At 41.7% G+C, this 19,467-nt stretch overlaps 1 long non-coding RNA gene across 5 annotated transcripts in view; it reads right to left on the bottom strand.

Moving 5' to 3' along the window:
* The window catches only part of LOC121792090, a 37,005-nt gene that overhangs the window by 9,125 nt on the left and 8,413 nt on the right, over window positions 1–19,467 (bottom strand). The window contains exon 4 of one of the 5 annotated variants that reach the window (XR_006048833.1): window positions 16,814–16,888. The exons of 2 other annotated variants lie outside the window; for them this stretch is intronic. This is a non-coding gene — a long non-coding RNA (uncharacterized LOC121792090). Of the gene's footprint in view, window positions 1–16,813; window positions 16,889–17,119; window positions 17,143–18,640; window positions 18,660–19,467 lie in introns of those variants that run through there. 2 more of the 5 variants (XR_006048836.1, XR_006048835.1) reach the window with 2 other exon arrangements.

The raw sequence follows: 19,467 nt of genomic DNA, 5'->3' as shown, positions 1-19,467 counted from the left end.
GTTCTGTCCTTTGCTTCCTTGGTTGGCTTGAGCAATTTCTTCACTTGGTTGATCCACTGGCGCTCAGGTATTGACTTGATCAGGCAGAGATGCTCTTCAGGGAAAGCCTCTGGAATGGCTTCATCATTATCTTCTTGCAGAATTCGACTTAGGTGATCTGCCACATTGTTCTCACATCCTTTCTTATCCACTGCTTCCCAATCAAACTCCTGTAGAAGGAGTACCCATCTGATCAACCGCGGCTTTGACTCTTTCTTTGCCAAGAGGTATTTGATGGCCGCATGATCTGTATAGACAATCACCTTAGACCCAAGCAGGTAAGGCCTGAACTTCTCAAATGCGAAGACTACTGATAGCATCTCCTTTTCGGTCACATCATAGTTCTTTTGTGCCTGATTTGGAGTCATGGAGGCGTAAAAAATGACGTAACTTTTCCCTTCGATTTTTTGACCTAATACCGCCCCCATAGCATAGTCACTAGCATCGCACATCACCTCAAAGGGGTGATTCCAGCCGGGAGCGCCTATTATTGGAGAGCTTATTAATCGGACCTTCAGAAACTGGAATGCGGCCTTGCAGGCATCTGAGAATTCAAATTCTGGGGAAGTCTTGTTAGAGGCTGGGCAATCTTTGCGAAATCTTTGATGAATCTCCTGTAGAACCCAGCGTGCCCTAAAAAGGCTCGGATCTCCTTCTGGTTGGTAGGATATGGGAGCTTTGCAATGAGTGCTACCTTAGCTGGGTCAACCTCTATTCCCTTGCTTGATACTACGTGGCCCAGAACTATTCCTTCAGTAACCAAAAAATGGCATTTCTCGAAGTTCAGAACTAAATCCTTCTGGCGGCATCTTTCCAATACCCTGTTCAGACTATGCAGCCCTTGATCAAAATCATCCCCATAGACAGTGAAATCGTCCATGAAGATCTCAATACAATCTTCCAACAGATCCGAGAAAATGTTCATCATACATCTTTAGAAAGTGCCCGGAGCATTGCAGAGGCCAAAGGGCATCCTCCTGTAAGCATAAGTGCCAAAGGGGCAGGTGAACGTCGTCTTTTCTTGGTCATCTGGGTTTACAGCAATCTGGAAATAACCACTATAACCATCCAGGAAACTGAAGTACTGTTTCCCTACCAACTTCTCCAGCATTTGATCAATGAACGGCAGAGGGAAGTGATCTTTCTTTGTGGCTCGGTTCAGCTTCCTATAGTCTATGCACATTCTCCACCCAGTAACTGGCCTTGTCGGGATTAATTCATTTTTCTCATTTTTCACCACTTGAATCCCTCCTTTCTTAGGCACCATGTGTACTGGGCTGACCCAATTACTATCGGGAATGGAATAGATAATTCCGATTGAAACCAGCTTGACAATTTCTTTCAGCACCTCTTCCCTCATGTTGGGGTTGAGTTTCCGTTGTTGGTCGTGGTGTGGCTTGGCTCCTTCCTCCAGCCGGATGTGATGCATACACAAATCAGGGCTAATTCCCACCAAGTCTGTCAGCTTCCAGCCGATAGCCTTTGATTCCTTCGTAATACTTCCAGTAACTTGTCTTCCTGCCCTTGGGTCAATCGACTGTTTATAATGACGGGCATAGTTTTGTCTTCTCCCAGGAAGGCGTACTTTAGATGCGCTGGAAGGGGTTTCAACTCCTTCGCGGGTTTTGGCTCTTAGGTGGGCTGAGGGTTTTCTGCAGCTTCATCACCCAGTGGCTTTCCTTGATCAAGCTGCTTTGCTAGGCTGGATACTTGAGCTGTCTTACCCGACCCAGTTGGCCTTGGACGTTCGCAAAATTCTGTTATTGCTTCTGCGATGGCTTGGTCGTTCATTTCTCCAACCTTATTTGTCTCAAACCACTCTTCTACTTCCTTTTCAACCTCTTCATCTACAGCGGAGTCCGTGAACTGCCTATTTAAAAATTCTTCTTCCAAAAACTCCTGCACCAAGGGCTCAGTTACATCCACGGAATACACATTCTCTCCGTCGGCTGGCCTTTTTATGGCCTCATCGATATTGAATGTATACTGCTCTCCCTTGAAGTCCAGACTGATCGTCCCATTGCAGACGTCTATGATAGTGCTTGCCGTGGACAAGAATGGTCGTCCCAGTAGGACTCCACTCGACTCTTTTGCCGTGGGTTCTGTCATCTTGATTACGAAAAAATCAGCTGGGTATAGAAAGTTATTCACCTTTACAATAACATCTTCCAGAATTCCTTCGGGGTGAATACATGATCTGTCGGCCAACTGTATCATTATATCCGTGTCGACTAGCTTGGCCTCTCCCAGCTTCCGATAGATGGAGTATGGAAGAACGTTGATAGATGCCCCCAAGTCGCACATGGCGTGCTCTACCTGAATGTCTCCGATTGAAATTGGGAGTATGAACATTCCTGGATCAGTTTTCTTGGAGGGGAGGTCACTTCTCTGGATTACGACAGAGACGTTCTCATTTGTAATCAGTCTGCCTTCCTCATTGACCTTTCCTGCCAGGAAGTCTTTAATGAACTTACTGATCGGGGGCATTTTTAACGCCGTTAAGAGCGGTACCTTTACATCCATGTCCTTGAACATGCTTGCCACATCGATTGTGGCATCTTTTTTTCTTGTCACCATTCCACGGTACGGATAAGGCTTAACCCTTTCAGTTTCTTCCTTCTGACCTCCTTCCGAGGCCTCTCCTCCCACCTTTTCCTTGCCTCTTTCTTCCACTTGAACACCTCTACTGGATTCTCCCTCTTCCTCACGGCTTAGTCCAAAATCAGTTGGTGGAGATATCTCAGGATGGCTGGGGCCTTGGTAGATCTTCCCTGACCGCAGGGATACTTCACTAATATTCTCATGACCAGGTGGTTGCATAGTGGCTTCATTTCCCTTTAACTTGCCCAACTATACTGCAAATTGAGAGAGTTGTTTCGTCAGCATTTCCAACGCCGCCCATTGCTCTTTTTAAGCCTCCTGGATTTCCCGCATTGCATCATTTGGATGGTGTGGTACCAATATTTCTACGTGGCTTTCGTTGGGGTGTCTGTTGTATCTTTGATTCGGCGGTCCTCCACTATAGTTAGGCTACGGGTAGTCAGATTGCCCGTAGTGTTCTTGCTGATATCGCGACTGGTTGTACTGTCGATTTCTCGGGTGCTGATTTCCCCGTAGGTGTGGTGGGATGTACATGACCATCTGGTTATTCGGCTGCCTTCCCTGGTTGATAAACTGAGGGCCTTGCTGTTTGTACCCCCGATTTCCTTCCTGTTGCCGGCTTAACCAGTTAGGCTGTCCTCCACTTGACCAGTTTCCTTGAGGTACGTTATGTATCCTATTTGCTCCAGAGTTTGGTCTATCCTGGATCCGTGCGGGCCAGTTGAGTTGCCCTTCAAAGGGTTGTACTTGCTGGGTTAATAACTGGAGTGGTTGGTTTTGATCAGTCCATCGGAAATTGGGGTGGTCCCTCCATGGAGCATCTCTCTGCTTCCCCTGGATCCAGTTTCCATTTGCGTTCCAGTGGCCAACGACATTTACTTGAGCTTGCGGTTCTTCCTCTGGGGAAACTCGCAATAGTAGTAGTGATGTTCTTCTGGTGGGGACGGTTGCAGCACATACTGTGGCTCTTTTGGTGTAGTCGGTGGAGGTGGTCTGGTTTTTTCTACTGCCTCTAGCAGTTTCTTTTCCATTTGCTCAAATCGAGCTTACAACTTTTCATCGTTTCGCGCCTCTGCCACGTGCACTGCACCTATCCTATACTGCCCTCGAGACGTCTCATACGACCGCTTAGCTTCGATTAACCTTTCTAGTATATTCTTGGCTTGGCTAAATGCGGTTTTCGAGAAGTCCCCTTGAGCAGCGAGGTTGAGATCGTTCTTGCTGTCCACAGTGAGTCCACCGTAGAAAATAGAGTATATTTTCGTCTCCTCCATTTTGTGATTTGGGCATGCTTGAAGCAAACTTTGGAATCTGTCCCAATACTGGCCAAGGGTTTCATCGTACTCTTGCCTCGCCTCTGTAATTTCCCTTTTCAGGGCACTTGTTTTAGACAATGGAAAGAAGCGATCCAGGAATCTCATGCGGAATTCAGCCCACGTCCTGATGGATCCTTCCGGCAGCCTTGACAGCCAGACACCCGCATCACCTTCAAAACAAAGGGAATAGCCTTAAGCCTGTAATCTTCGGACGTGGATCCAACTGGCACGGGCTGAATATCACAGTATCTGCAGAATTCTTCCAGGAAACCATACGGACAATCCTTCGAAAGGCCATAGAAATGGGACAAAACGGCCAGTACTCCTGATTCGATTGCAATGGTCCGCATTCCAGGAGTAGCGGCGATGGCATGTGTAGGCTCTCTCTCATCATAAGCGTGTAGAGAACCGATTTCCGAGTCGTCGGTGACAACGGCGATCTCTGCTTCCGTTCGTTCTAGTGGTGGTGGTTATGTTTTCTGCTCGGTGGCTGCTGTTGCTTCTAATGCGGCTCTGCGACGAGTGATGACAACACCGGCTTCCTGGACTCTCCACTGAGTGTTAGTTCTTCTGATTATATACACCTACGCACTACGCACAAACATAAAGTAACACCATGCTTCCCCGGCAACGGCGCCATATTGGAAGGACTTGGAAAGAGGTCGAAAACACGAATAGAATGCAGATCAAGTTATATGAAATGATAACCGAACCCACAGAGTAATTTATAACTCCCAATTTTGCACAACTTTAACAGTAAAGTGGCAAGTTCAGGGTCGATCCCACAGAGAAGTTGGTGTGTCGAGTGTGTGAGTAGTGAACAGGCTGCTGCCACGCTTTAACTTGGGAGTTTTTAACTACTGGTTTTAATCTAGACAGAATTAAACTAGCTAGCTTGATCAATGGAAATTTAACTACTGGATCAAGTGAATTGCAGGTAATAACAGAAAAGTAAATGCGCGGATTAAAAGCGAAAATAACTCTGATTAAACTAAAAGCTGAGTACAACGTGAAATTTAAACTAAGCTAACACTTGGAATCTAAGAAGGCGGTAAAAACTGAGAAAACTCTCAGCGGGAAACTTAAGATAACGCTAACAGAAATGAGTATTCTGAAGCGCTCCATTTCGGTCGCCCTTCAAACTAAGCTATCTAACTAAGCTAGAGAACTGAACTAAACTAAGCTAGAGAGCTGAACTAAACTAAGCTAGAGAGCTGAACTACGCTAAATAACTAAGCTAAGCTAAACTAGACGGAAAGTAAAGTCTCGGATGCCTTCTTGTGGTGGCACACCCTCTATTTATAAGCTCGATTCGGCCGCCAGCTGGATAACGATCTTGACAGGGAATATTCACTCATTCTGAGAGTGAGCGACTCATTAATTGCTACGTGTTGTTCTTCTAGAATGACGACGCTTTTTAGTAACAGATTCATGACTCAGCTCCGTCCTTGCGTCTCAGATTCCAGCACATGTCCCCTTCTAGAACGTCGTCCTTGATAACAGAATGGTGCGCTATATCCAGCTCATTTCCTCACGTGTTCTTCTTCTAGAAGCCAGCGGTCCCCACCCAACTGCTTGATCGCTCCCCCTTGATCAACTCCCCCGATTCTTGGCCTTTTATCGCCTTTTGTACTTGCTTGATCAGTTCGGCCTTGCTGCCTTGGTTAAGTGGTATTTCTGCACATTTAACACTTGTTTTGCGCGATAAACCGATCAAGTAGCATGTATTTTACCCTTAAACCGATGCATGAAATGAGCCTTATCATCCACGCATGGACACCTATGGAACACTAGCATGAAACAAATAGTAGGAAGAGAAAATGAGTTATACAAAAGGTAATACATATTTATTTAGCTTCCTCAAATATTTTTCTGTCCAAATCAATAGAGATTGAGTATTTAAATATGAATCTGATTAAGTAATCTATAACATAGGCATTATATGTTTTGAGTCTTGTGTTTTTCTTCTTTTTCTTTTACTTTCTTGAAACAAGAAACCATTCCTGAAATCTGCCTTTTTCTTTTCTTTTCTTTTTCTTTATACCTGAGGACAAGTATGTTTTAAGTGTGAGCAGTTTGATAAGGCATATTTCATGCATTGGTTTAAAGGGTAAATTGTAGGCTACTTGATCAATTTCACGCGGAAAGCGAGTGTTAATTGTGCAGGAATACCGCTTGACCAAGGGCAGCAAGGCCAAACTGATCATGCTGTTGTAGAAGGCAGAAAAGGCTAAAAATAGTGTGGGTTGATCTAGTTTACGGTCAAACAGTTAGCTGGGGGACCACTGTGTAGGAATATTAAAAGGAATAAATGAAACCCTAAAGAGATAGCAGACGGCTCTATCATTGAAGGAAAGAGAGAGAAATAAAACTTGCTCTCTCAATAAAGGCGAAGGAGAAGGACAGATCTGGAGCAGGAGACTCTCACATTGGAGGAAAAGGAGAGAGAAACAAATGTGGTTGTCTAAACAATTATTACAAAAGAGCAAAGGTGTGATCCACTGGAAGGACTTGGAAAGAGGTCGAAAACACGAATAGAATGCGGATCAAGTTATATGGAATGATAACCGAACCGATTGGATCAGTTAGCAAATGTCGTTGCCACTTAATCAATGCAATCTAGCTCTTGCCATTTGATAAGTCGTATTCTAGGCCTTGGTTACTGGTCAGTATAACGTGCATAATTGGAATATATCTGCAAAACAGTTGCTAAAGTGTGCAGGGAAAGTGTTCTAGTCAGTATGGAAAGGCTCGGACAACTCAGGTGAAAAGGGCATCAGAATGTTGCTATACTGGCCATTATGCATGCCAAAAAAGGCTCGAGATGGAGAAGAAGGATTGCTGGGAAGATCAGCCACAAGTAAGGGCAAAAGGGTCATTTCGCGAAGAGAGTCTACCCTAAAAATCAAGGGCAAGCCTCCCTATAAAAGGAAGCCACTTAGAGAGAGAGAGGAGCATCAACTTTAGGAAAAACATTCTTAGTTAGAGGAGTTCTCTCTCGGAAGATCAATCCTTCAGCCTAGTCGTTCATATTCTCGTTCCTCGCCACAACCATGGTCACCTGAAGTTCCAGAAGTCCGCCGGAGATTCCCCTTCCACCGTTTCAGCCAATTTATTCCGTAGTCGTACCAGTTTCATCGCCCAGAGTGGCAAAACAATCTTTATTCGCTTTCTTAGTTAACCTTTACTTGTTTTCTTTCGTTGGATCTGCTGCATTTTCAGTACTTATCATCCTTTGAAGTGATTTGTTGAGATCCAAACGTTTTACGCAACGAAGTTGTTTTTATGCATCTCTTTCTGTTCAAATCTGTTTCATTCTGCCTAGGTAGCTTAGATCTAGTTGTTGCAGTAATTTCTAAGTGTTGGAAGCATGATTTCATTTGGAGTTGTTCGATCTGTGATTTGTTAGTTCAGTGGCTGTTTAGATTTATTTTCCAGAAGTGTCTTAGTGTGAAATCCGAGTTTACGTTATTCTGCCACCTTGCATGTTGACTAGTAAGCATAATTGCAGTTTCAGTGTTCGATCTTTTGATTTGGAGTTTAGATTGTAGATCTGTTTTTGTGAAGTTGTTAATCTGCATTTCTCGTTCATGGAACCTGAGTTGTCTGATTTGTGTTCAGACTTGTCAGAGAAGACAATGTCCACATCCAAATTTGGGACCACATTTACTTTTTAGTTACTTTTTGCTTTTGTCCTTTACTTTTCCTTACTTTTCAGCTGTTACTTTTCAGACCTGTAGGCCTAGTCACCTAATTACCTTTTTTTCCTCTGATTTTCTGTTTAACCTTTTATAGTAAACTAGTACTTTCCATATACTTCCTGAAAACCATGTTCCCCACTTTCCACGTACACATCCGCCTGTCCAACACCTTTCCCACCTCCTAGTCAGTAGAGTACCACCTTAAATTCCAGCCTAGATAAGTCTCAACCCAAAGCGTGGTAGCTAAGCAAACCTTTCCAGAATATCACCACAATTCCCAAAACGCATTCATCTCTGTGGGATTCGACCCTTACGTCCACTATACTAGCCAGTAGAAGTGGGTTGAGGATTATTGATACCAGGTTCAGGATTAGCAGGGACTTCCATACTGATCAGTAGGATACATCCTTGCTTTAATGACACATGCACAAACCTGCTCTTTCACCCTTTCCGCATTGCCAAAGTAATTTATAACTCCCAATTTAGCACAACTTTAACAGTAAAGCGGCAAGTTCGGGAACGATCCCACAGAGAAGTTGGTGTGTCGAGTGTGTGAGTAGTGAACAGGGGGGTTGGCTGCTGCCACGCTTTAACTTAGGAGTTTTTAACTACTGGTTTTAATCTAGACAGAATTAAACTAGCTAGCTTGGTCAATGGAAATTTAACTACTGGATCAAGTGAATTGCAGGTAATAACAGAAAAGTAAATGAGCGGATTAAAAGCAAAAATAACTCTGATTAAACTAAAAGCTGAGTACAACGTGAAATTTAAACTAAGCTAACACTTTGGAATCTAAGAAAGCGGTAAAAACTGAGAAAAATCTCCGCGGGAAACTTAAGATAACGCTAACAGAAATGAGTATTCTGAAGCGCTCCCTTTCGGTCGCCCTTTAAACTAAGCTATCTAACTAAGCTAGAGAACTGAACTAAACTAAGCTAGAGAGCTGAACTAAACTAAGCTAGAGAGCTGAACTACGCTAAATAACTAAGCTAAGCTAAACTAGACGGAAAGTAAAGTCTCGGATGCCTTCTTGTGGTGGCACACCCTCTATTTATAAGCTCGATTCGGCTGCCAGCTGGATAACGATCTTGACAGGGAATATTCGTTCATTCTGAGAGTGAGCGACTCATTGATTGCTATGTGCTGTTCTTCTAGAATGACGACGCTTTTTGATAACAGATTCGTGACTCAGCTCCGTCCTTGCGTCTCATATTCCAGCACGTGTCCCCTTCTAGAACGGCATCCTTGGTAACAGAATGGTGCGCTATATCCAACTCATTTCCTCACGTATTCTTCTTCTAGAAGCTAGCGGTCCCCATCTAACTGCTTGATCGCTCCCCCTTGATCAACTCCCCCGATTCTTGGCCTTTTATCGCCTTTTGCAGATGCTTGATCAGTTCGGCCTTGCTGCCTTGGTTAAGTGGTATTTCTGCACATTTAACACTTGTTTTGCGCGATACACCGATCAAGTAGCATGTATTTCACCCTTAAACCGATGCATGAAATGAACCTTATCATCCACGCATGAACACCTATGGAACTCTAGCATGAAACAAATAGTAGGAAGAGAAAAGAAGTTATACAAAAGGTAATACATATTTATTCAGCTTCCTCAAATATTTTTCTGTCCAAATCAACAGAGATTGAGTATTTAAATATGAATCTGATTAAGTAATCTATAACATAGGCATTATATGTTTTGAGTCTTGTGTTTTTCTTCTTTTTCTTTTACTTTCTTGAAACAAGAAACCATGCCTGAAATCTTCCTTTTTCCTTTCTTTTCTTTTTCTTTATACCTGAGGGCAAGTATGTTTTAAGTGTGGGCAGTTTGATAAGGCATATTTCATGCATTGGTTTAAAGGGTAAAATGTAGGCTACTTGATCAGTTTTACGCGGAAAGTGAGTGTTAATTGTGCAGGAATACCGCTTGACCAAGGACAGCAAGGCCAAACTGATCATGCTGGCGCAGAAGGCAGAAAAGGCTAAAAAGAGTGTGGGTTGATCTAGTTGACAGTCAAACAGTTAGCTGGGGGACCACTGTGTAGGAATATCAAAAGGAATAAATGAAACCCTAAAGAGATAGCAGCCGACTCTATCATTGAAGGAATAGAATGAAATAAAACTTGCTCTCTCAATAAAGGAGAAGGAGAAGGAGAAGGGCAGATCTGGAGCAGCAGACTCTATCATTGGAGGAAAAGGAGAGAGAGACAAATGTGGTTGTCTAAACAATTATTACAAAAGAGCAAAGGTGTGATCCACTGGAAGGACTTGGAAAGAGGTCGAAAATACGAATAGAATGCGGATCAAGTTATATGGAATGATAACCGAATCAATTGGATCAGTTAGCAAATGTTGTTGCCACTTAATCAATGCAATCTAGCTCTCGCCCTTTCCGCCTTGCCAAAGTAATTTATAACTCTCAATTTCGCACAACTTTAACAGTAAAGCGGCAAGTTCGGGGTCGATCCCACAGAGAAGTTGGTGTGTCGAGTGTGTGAGTAGTGAACAGGGGGGTTGGCTGCTGCCACGCTTTAACTTGGGAGTTTTTAACTACTGGTTTTAATCTAGACTGAATTAAACTAGCTAACTTGATCAATGGAAATTTAACTACTAGATCAAGTGAATTGCAGGTAATAACAGAAAAGTAAATGCGCGGATTAAAAGCGAAAATAACTCTGATTAAACTAAAAGCTGAGTACAACGTGAAATTTAAACTAAGCTAACACTTTGGAATCTAAGAAAGCGGTAAAAACTGAGAAAAATCTCCGCGGGAAACTTAAGATAACGCTAACTGAAATGAGTATTCTGAAGCGCTCCCTTTCGGTCGCCCTTTAAACTAAGCTAGAGAGCTGAACTACGCTAAATAACTAAGCTAAGCTAAACTAGACGGAAAGTAAAGTCTCGGATGCCTTCTTGTGGTGGCACACCCTCTATTTATAAGCTCGATTCGGCTGCCAGCTGGATAACGATCTTGACAGGGAATATTCGTTCATTCTGAGAATGAGCGACTCAGTGATTGCTACGTGCTGTTCTTCTAGAATGACGACGCTTTTTGATAACAGATTCGTGACTCAGCTCCGTCCTTGCGTCTCATATTCCAGCACGTATCCCCTTCTAGAACGTCGTCCTTGGTAACAGAATGGTGAGCTATATCCAGCTCATTTCCTCACGTGTTCTTCTTCTAGAAGCCAGCGGTCCCCACCTAACTGCTTGATCGCACCCCCTTGATTAACTCCCCCGATTCTTGGCCTTTTATCGCCTTTTGCAGATGCTTGATCAGTTCGGTCTTGCTGCCCTGGTGAAGTGGTATTTCTGCACATTTAACACTTGTTTTGCGCGATAAACCGATCAAGTAGCATGTATTTCACCCTTAAACCGATGCATGAAATGAACCTTATCATCCACGTATGAACACCTATGGAACTCTAGCATGAAACAAATAGTAGGAAGAGAAAATGAGTTATACAAAAGGTAATACATATTTATTCAGCTTCCTCAAATATTTTTCTGTCCAAATCAACAGAGATTGAGTATTTAAATATGAATCTGATTAAGTAATCTATAACATAGGCATTATATGTTTTGAGTCTTGTGTTTTTCTTCTTTTTCTTTTACTTTCTTGAAACGAGAAACCATGCCTGAAATCTTCCTTTTTCTTTTCATTTCTTTTTCTTTATACCTGAGGGCAAGTATGTTTTAAGTGTGGGCAGTTTGATAAGGCATATTTCATGCATTGGTTAAAGGGTAAATTGTAGGCTACTTGATCAGTTTTACGCGGAAAGCGAGTGTTAATTGTGCAGGAATACCGCTTAACCAAGGACAGCAAGGCCAAACTGATCATGCTGGCGCAGAAGGCAGAAAAGGCTAAAAAGAGTGTGGGTTGATCTAGTTGACGGTCAAACAGTTAGCTGGGGGACCACTATGTATGAATATTAAAAGGAATAAATGAAACCCTAAAGAGATAGCAACCGGCTCTATCATTGAATGAAAGAGAATGAACTAAAACTTGCTCTCTTAATAAAGGAGAAGGAGAAGGAGAATGACAGATCTGGAGTAGCAGACTCTCTCATTGGAGGAAAAGGAGAGATAGACAAATGTGGTTGTCTAAACAATTATTAAAAAGAGCAAAGGTGTGATCCACTGGAAGGACTTGGAGAGAGGTCGAAAACACGAATAGAATGCGGATCAAGTTATATGGAATGATAACCGAATCGATTGGATCATTTAGCAAATGTTGTTGCTAATTAATCAATGCAATCTAGCTCTTGCCCTTTCTGCCTTGCCAAAGTAATTTATAACTCTCAATTTCACACAACTTTAACCGTAAAGCGGCAAGTTCGGGGTCAATCCCACAGAGAAGTTGGTGTGCCGAGTGTGTGAGTAGTGAACAGGGGGGTTGGCTGCTGCCACGCTTTAACTTGGGAGTTTTTAACTACTTGTTTTAATCTAGACAGAATTAAACTAGCTAGCTTGATCAATGAAAATTTAACTACTGGATCAAGTGAATTGCAGGTAATAACAGAAAAGTAAATGCACGGATTAAAAGCAAAAATAACTCTGATTAAACTAAAAGCTTAGTACTACGTGAAATTTAAACTAAGCTAACACTTTGGAATCTAAGAAAGCGGTAAAAACTTAAAAAAATCTCAGCGGGAAACTTAAGATAACGCTAACAGAAATGAGTATTCTGAAGCGCTCCCTTTTGGTCGCCCTTTAAACTAATCTATCTAACTAAGCTAGAGAACTGAACTAAACTAAGCTAGAGAGCTGAACTAAACTAAGCTAGAGAGCTGAACTACGCTAAATAACTAAGCTAAGCTAAACTAGACGGAAAGTAAAGTCTCGGATGCCTTCTTGTGGTGGAACACCCTCCATTTATAAGCTCGATTCGGCCGCCAGCTGGATAACGATCTTGACAGGGAATATTCGTTCATTCTGAGAGAGAGCGACTCATTGATTGCTACGTGTTGTTCTTCTAGAATGACGACGCTTTTTGATAACAGATTCGTGACTCAGCTCCGTCCTTGCGTCTCATATTCCAGTACGTGTCCCCTTCTAGAACGTCGTCCTTGATAACAGAATGGTGCGCTATATCCAGCTCATTTCCTCACGTGTTCTTCTTCTAGAAGCCAGCGGTCCCCACCTTACTGCTTGATCGCTTCCCCTTGATCAACTCCCCCGATTCTTGGCCTTTTATCGCCTTTTGTAGTTGCTTGATCAGTTCGGCCTTGCTGCCTTGGTTAAGTGGTATTTCTGCACATTTAACACTTGTTTTGCGCGATAAACCGATCAAGTAGCATGTATTTCACCCTTAAACCGATGCATGAAATGAGTCTTATCATCCACGCATGAACACCTATGGAACTCTAGCATGAAACAAATAGTAGGAAGAGAAAAGGAGTTATACAAAAGGTAATACATATTTATTCAGCTTCCTCAAATATTTTTCTGTCCAAATCAACAGAGATTGAGTATTTAAATATGAATCTGATTAAGTAATCTATAACATAGGCATTATATGTTTTGAGTCTTGTGTTTTTCTTCTTTTTCTTTTACTTTCTTGAAACGAGAAACCATGCCTGAAATCTTCCTTTTTCCTTTCTTTTCTTTTTCTTTATACCTGAGGGCAAGTATGTTTTAAGTATGGGCAGTTTGATAAGGCATATTTCATGCATTGGTTTAAAGGGTAAAATGTAGGCTACTTGATCAGTTTTACGCGGAAAGTGAGTGTTAATTGTGCAGGAATACCGCTTGACCAAGGACAGCAAGGCCAAACTGATCATGCTAGCACAGAAGGCTGAAAAGGCTAAAAAGAGTGTGGGTTGATCTAGTTGACGGTCAAACAGTTAGCTGGGGGACCACTGTGTAGGAATATTAAAAGAAATAAATGAAACCCTAAAGAGATAGCAACCGACTCTATCATTGAAGGAAAGAGAGAGAAATAAAACTTGCTCTCTCAATAAAGGAGAAGGAGAAGGACAGATCTGTTGCAGCAGACTCTCTCATTGGAGGAAAATGAGAGATAGACATGTGGTTGTCTAAACAATTATTACAAAAGAGCAAAGGTGTGATCCACTGGAAGGACTTGGAAAGAGGTCGAAAACACGAATAGAATGCGGATCAAGTTATATGGAATGATAACCGAATCGATTGGATCAGTTAGCAAATGTTGTTGCCACTTAATCAATGCAATCTAGCTCTCGCCCTTTCTGCCTTGCCAAAGTGATTTATAACTCTCAATTTCGCACAACTTTAACCGTAAAGCGGCAAGTTCGGGGTCGATCCCACAGAGAAGTTGGTGTGTCGAGTGTGTGAGTAGTGAACAGGGGGTTGGCTGCTGCCACGCTTTAACTTGGGAGTTTTTAACTACTGGTTTTAATCTAGACAGAATTAAACTAGCTAGTTTGATCAATGGAAATTTAACTACTGGATCAAGTGAATTGCAGGTAATAACAGAAAAGTAAATGTGCGGATTAAAAGCGAAAATAACTATGATTAAACTAAAAGCTGAGTACTACATGAAATTTAAACTAAGCTAATACTTTGGAATCTAAGAAAGCGGTAAAAACTGAAAAAAATCTCAGTGGGAAACTTAAGATAACGCTAAAAGAAATGAATATTCTAAACCGCTCCCTTTCGGTCTCCCTTTAAACTAAGCTATCTAACTAAGCTAGAGAACTGAACTAAACTAAGCTAGAGAGCTGAACTAAACTAAGCTAGAGAGCTGAACTACGCTAAATAACTAAGCTAAGCTAAACTAGACGGAAAGAAAAGTCTCGGATGCCTTCTTGTGGTGGAACACCCTCCATTTATAAGCTCAATTCAGCCGCCAGCTGGATAACGATCTTGACAGGGAATATTCGTTCATTCTAAGAGTGAGCGACTCATTGGTTGCTACCTGCTGTTCTTCTAGAATGACGACGCTTTTTGATAACAGATTCGTGACTCAGCTCCGTCCTTGCGTCTCATATTCCAGCACGTGTCCCCTTCTAGAACATCGTCCTTGATAACAGAATGGTGCGCTATATCCAGCTCATTTCCTCATGTGTTCTTCTTCTAGAAGCCAGCGGTCCCCACCTAACTGCTTGATCGTTCCCCCTTGATCAACTCCCCCGATTCTTGGCCTTTTATCGCCTTTTGTAGTTGCTTGATCAGTTCGGCCTTGCTGCCTTGGTTAAGTGGTATTTCTGCACATTTAACACTTGTTTTGCGCGATAAACCGATCAAGTAGCATGTATTTCACCCTTAAACCGATGCATGAAATGAGCCTTATCATCCACGCATGAACAACTATGGAACTCTAGCATGAAACAAATAGTAGGAAGAGAAAATGAGTTATACAAAAGGTAATACATATTTATTCAGCTTCCTCAAATATTTTTCTGTCCAAATCAACAGAGATTGAGTATTTAAATATGAATCTGATTAAGTAATCTATAACATAGGCATTATATGTTTTGAGTCTTGTGTTTTTCTTCTTTTTCTTTTACTTTCTTGAAACGAGAAGCCATGCCTGAAATCTGCCTTTTTTTCTTTTCTTTTTCTTTATACCTGAGGAAGTATGTTTTAAGTGTGAGCAGTTTGATAAGACATATTTCATGCATTGGTTTAAAGGGTAAAATGTAGGCTACTTGATCAGTTTTACGCGGAAAGCGATGTTAATTGTGCAGGAATACCGCTTGACCAAGGGCAGCAAGGCCCAACTGATCATGCTGGCGCAGAAGGCAGAAAAGGCTAAAAAGAGTGTGGGTTGATCTAGTTGACGGTCAAACAGTTAGCTGGGGGACCACTGTGTAGGAATATTAAAAGGAATAAATGAAACCCTAAAGAGATAGCAGCCGGCTCTATCATTGAAGGAAAGAGAGAGAAATAAAACTTGCTCTCTCAATAAAGGAGAAGGAGAAGGACAGATCTGGAGCAGCAGACTCTTACATTGGAGGAAAATGAGAGAGAAACAAATGTGGTTGTCTAAACAATTATTACAAAAGAGCAAAGGTGTGATCCACTTGAAGGACTTGGAAAGAGGTCGAAAACACGAATAGAATGCGGATCAAGTTATATGGAATGATAACTGAACCGATTGGATCAGTTAGCAAATGTCGGCACCACTTAATCAATGCAATCTAGCTCTCGCCCTTTCTGCCTTGCTAAAGTAATTTGTAACTCCCAATTTCGCACAACTTTAACCGTAAAGCGGCAAGTTCGGGGTCGATCCCACAGAGAAGTTGGTGTGTCGAGTGTGTGAGTAGTGAACAGGGGGGTTGGCTGCTGCCACGCTTTAACTTGGGAGTTTTTAACTACTGGTTTTAATCTAGACAGAATTAAACTAGCTAGGTTGATCAATGGAAATTTAACTACTGGATCAAGTGAATTGCAGGTAATAACAGAAAAGTAAATGCGCGGATTAAAAGCGAAAATAACTCTGATTAAACTAAAAGCTGAGTACTACGTGAAATTTAAACTAAGCTAACACTTAGGAATCTAAGAAAGCGGTAAAAACTGAAAAAAATCTCAGCGGGAAACTTAAGATAACGCTAACAGAAATGAGTATTCTGAAGCGCTCTCTTTCGGTCGCCCTTTAAACTAAGCTATCTAACTAAGCTAGAGAACTGAACTAAACTAAGCTAGAGAGCTGAACTAAACTAAGCTAGAGAGCTGAACTACGCTAAATAACTAAGCTAAGCTAAACTAGACGGAAAGTAAAGTCTCGGATGCCTTCTTGTGGTGGCACACCCTCTATTTATAAGCTCGATTCGGCTGTCAGCTGGATAACAATCTTGACATGGAATATTCGTTCATTCTGAGAGTGAGCGACTCATTGATTGCTACGTGCTGTTCTTCTAGAATGACGACGCTTTTTGATAACAGATTCGTGACTCAGCTCCGTCCTTGCGTCTCATATTCCAGCACGTGTCCCCTTCTAGAACGTCGTCCTTGGTAACAGAATGGTGCGCTATATCCAGCTCATTTCTTCACGTGTTCTTCTTCTAGAAGCCAGCGGTCCCCACCTAACTGCTTGATCGCTCCCCCTTGATCAACTCCCCCGATTCTTGGCCTTTTATCGCCTTTTGTAGTTGCTTGATCAGTTCGGCCTTGCTGCCTTGGTTAAGTGGTATTTCTGCACATTTAACACTTGTTTTGCGCGATAAACCGATCAAGTAGCTTGTATTTCACCCTTAAACCGATGCATGAAATGAACCTTATCATCCACGTATGAACACCTATGGAACTCTAGCATGAAACAAATAGTAAGAAGAGAAAAGGAGTTATACAAAAGGTAATACATATTTATTCAGCTTCCTCAAATATTTTTCTGTCCAAATCAACAGAGATTGAGTATTTAAATATGAATCTGATTAAGTAATCTATAACATAGGCATTATATGTTTTGAGTCTTGTGTTTTTCTTCTTTTTCTTTTACTTTCTTGAAATGAGAAACCATGCCTGAAATCTGCCTTTTTCTTTTCTTTTCTTTTTCTTTATACCTGAGGGCAAGTATGTTTTAAGTGTGGGCAGTTTGATAAGGCATATTTCATGCATTGGTTTAAAGGGTAAAATGTAGGCTACTTGATCAGTTTTACGCGGAAAGTGAGTGTTAATTGTGCAGGAATACCGCTTGACCAAGGACAGCAAGGCCAAACTGATCATGCTGGCGCAGAAGGCAGATAATGCTAAAAAGAGTGTGGGTTGATCTAGTTGACGGTCAAACAGTTAGCTGGGGGACCACTGTGTAGGAATATTAAAAGGAATAAATGAAACCCTAAAGAGATAGCAGCCGGCTCTATCATTGAAGGAAAGAGAGAGAAATAAAACTTGCTCTCTCAATAAAGGAGAAGGAGAAGGACAGATCTGGAGCAGCAGACTCTTACATTGGAGGAAAATGAGAGAGAAACAAATGTGGTTGTCTAAACAATTATTACAAAAGAGCAAAGGTGTGATCCACTTGAAGGACTTTGAAAGAGGTCGAAAACACGAATAGAATGCGGATCAAGTTATATGGAATGATAACCGAACCGATTGGATCAGTTAGCAAATGTCGTTGCCACTTAATCAATGCAATCTAGCTCTCGCCCTTTCTGCCTTGCTAAAGTAATTTGTAACTCCCAATTTCGCACAACTTTAACTGTAAAGCGGCAAGTTCGGGGTCGATCCCACAGAGAAGTTGGTATGTCGAGTGTGTGAGTAGTGAACAGGGGGGTTGGCTGTTGCCACTCTTTAACTTGGGAGTTTTTAACTACTAGTTTTAATCTAGACAGAATTAAACTAGCTAGTTTGATCAATGGAAATTTAAACGATCTTGATAGGGAATATTCGTTCATTCTAAGAGTGAGCGACTCATTGATTGCTACGTGTTGTTTTTCTAGAATGACGACGCTTTTTGATAACAGATTCGTGACTCAGCTCCGTCCTTGCGTCTCATATTCCAGCACGTGTCCCCTTCTAGAACGTCGTCCTTGATAACAGAATGGTGCGCTATATCCAGCTCATTTCCTCACGTGTTCTTCTTCTAGAAGCCAGTGGTCCCCACCTAACTGCTTGATCACTCCCCCTTGATCAACTCCCTTGATTCTTGGCCTTTTATCGCCTTTTGTACATGCTTGATCAGTTCGGCCATGCTTCCTTGGTTAAGTGGTATTTCTGCACATTTAACACTTGTTTTGCGCGATAAACCGATCAAGTAGCATGTATTTCACCCTTAAACCGATGCATGAAATGAGCCTTATCATCCTCGCATGAACACCTATGGAACTCTAGCATGAAACAAATAGTAGGAAGAGAAAAGGAGTTATACAAAAGGTAATACATATTTATTCAGCTTCCTCAAATATTTTTCTGTCCAAATCAACAGAGATTGAGTATTTAAATATGAATCTGATTAGGTAATCTATAACATAGGCATTATATGTTTTGAGTCTTGTGTTTTTCTTCTTTTTCTTTTACTTTCTTGAAACGAGAAACCATGCCTGAAATCTGCCTTTTTTTCTTTTCTTTTCCTTTATACCTGAGGACAAGTATGTTTTAAGTGTGAGTAGTTTGATAAGACTTATTTCATGCATTGGTTTAAAGGGTAAAATGTAGGCTACTTGATCAGTTTTACACGGAAAGCGAGTGTTAATTGTGCACAAATACCGCTTGACCAAGGGCAGCAAGGCCAAACTGATCATGCTGGCGCAGAAGGCAGAAAAGGCTAAAAAGAGTGTGGGTTTATCTAGTTGACGGTCAAACAGTTAGCTGGGGGACCACTGTGAAATAGAAAGAAGGCACGTATATCCGATGCACTGGCAAGCGATCCTCAATCGGTTATCAAGGACCACTACATTCTAGAAGGAGGACATGTTTCGACAGATGAGATGCACAATTCCAGCAAGGACGAAGATTAGCTGCCAAATTTGTTATCACAGTTGGAGGTTGTTACGAAGAGCCTATAAATAGAGGGTGCTTCGCCATAGCTGGAGAGCTAGCTTTTTTTTATCATCTTCTTTCTTCTCCCGTTTATTTTCTTTTCTTTTATCAGTAGTTTTAGTTCCGTTTTCCAGTAGAGAGTTAGAATGGTTATCTAGAGAGTAGAAGGGAGATCCAGATCTGTTTGCCGCCGTTTCAGTTTCCGACCGAGGATCTCTCGGATCTATCACTTTCTTTCATTTCAGTTCTAGTTACTTAGTTAAATTTCGTGTTTGTTAAGTAGTTGAAAGCAATCGTTCTTGTTTTGTATTCCGCATTTTCCAAGATCTGTTCTGAGTTCTATTTTAAATCAAAGTTGTTTGTTTTCGGAAATCTTGTTGACTGTTTGAGCTTAGTTTAGTCTTAAA

This window comes from Salvia splendens, chromosome 2 (genome assembly GCF_004379255.2).
Source record: "Salvia splendens isolate huo1 chromosome 2, SspV2, whole genome shotgun sequence".
In the NCBI taxonomy this organism is placed as follows: Eukaryota; Viridiplantae; Streptophyta; class Magnoliopsida; order Lamiales; family Lamiaceae; genus Salvia; species Salvia splendens.
The sequence above is the reverse complement of the archived record's forward strand: the minus strand, read 5'-3'. Positions and strand labels throughout refer to the sequence as shown.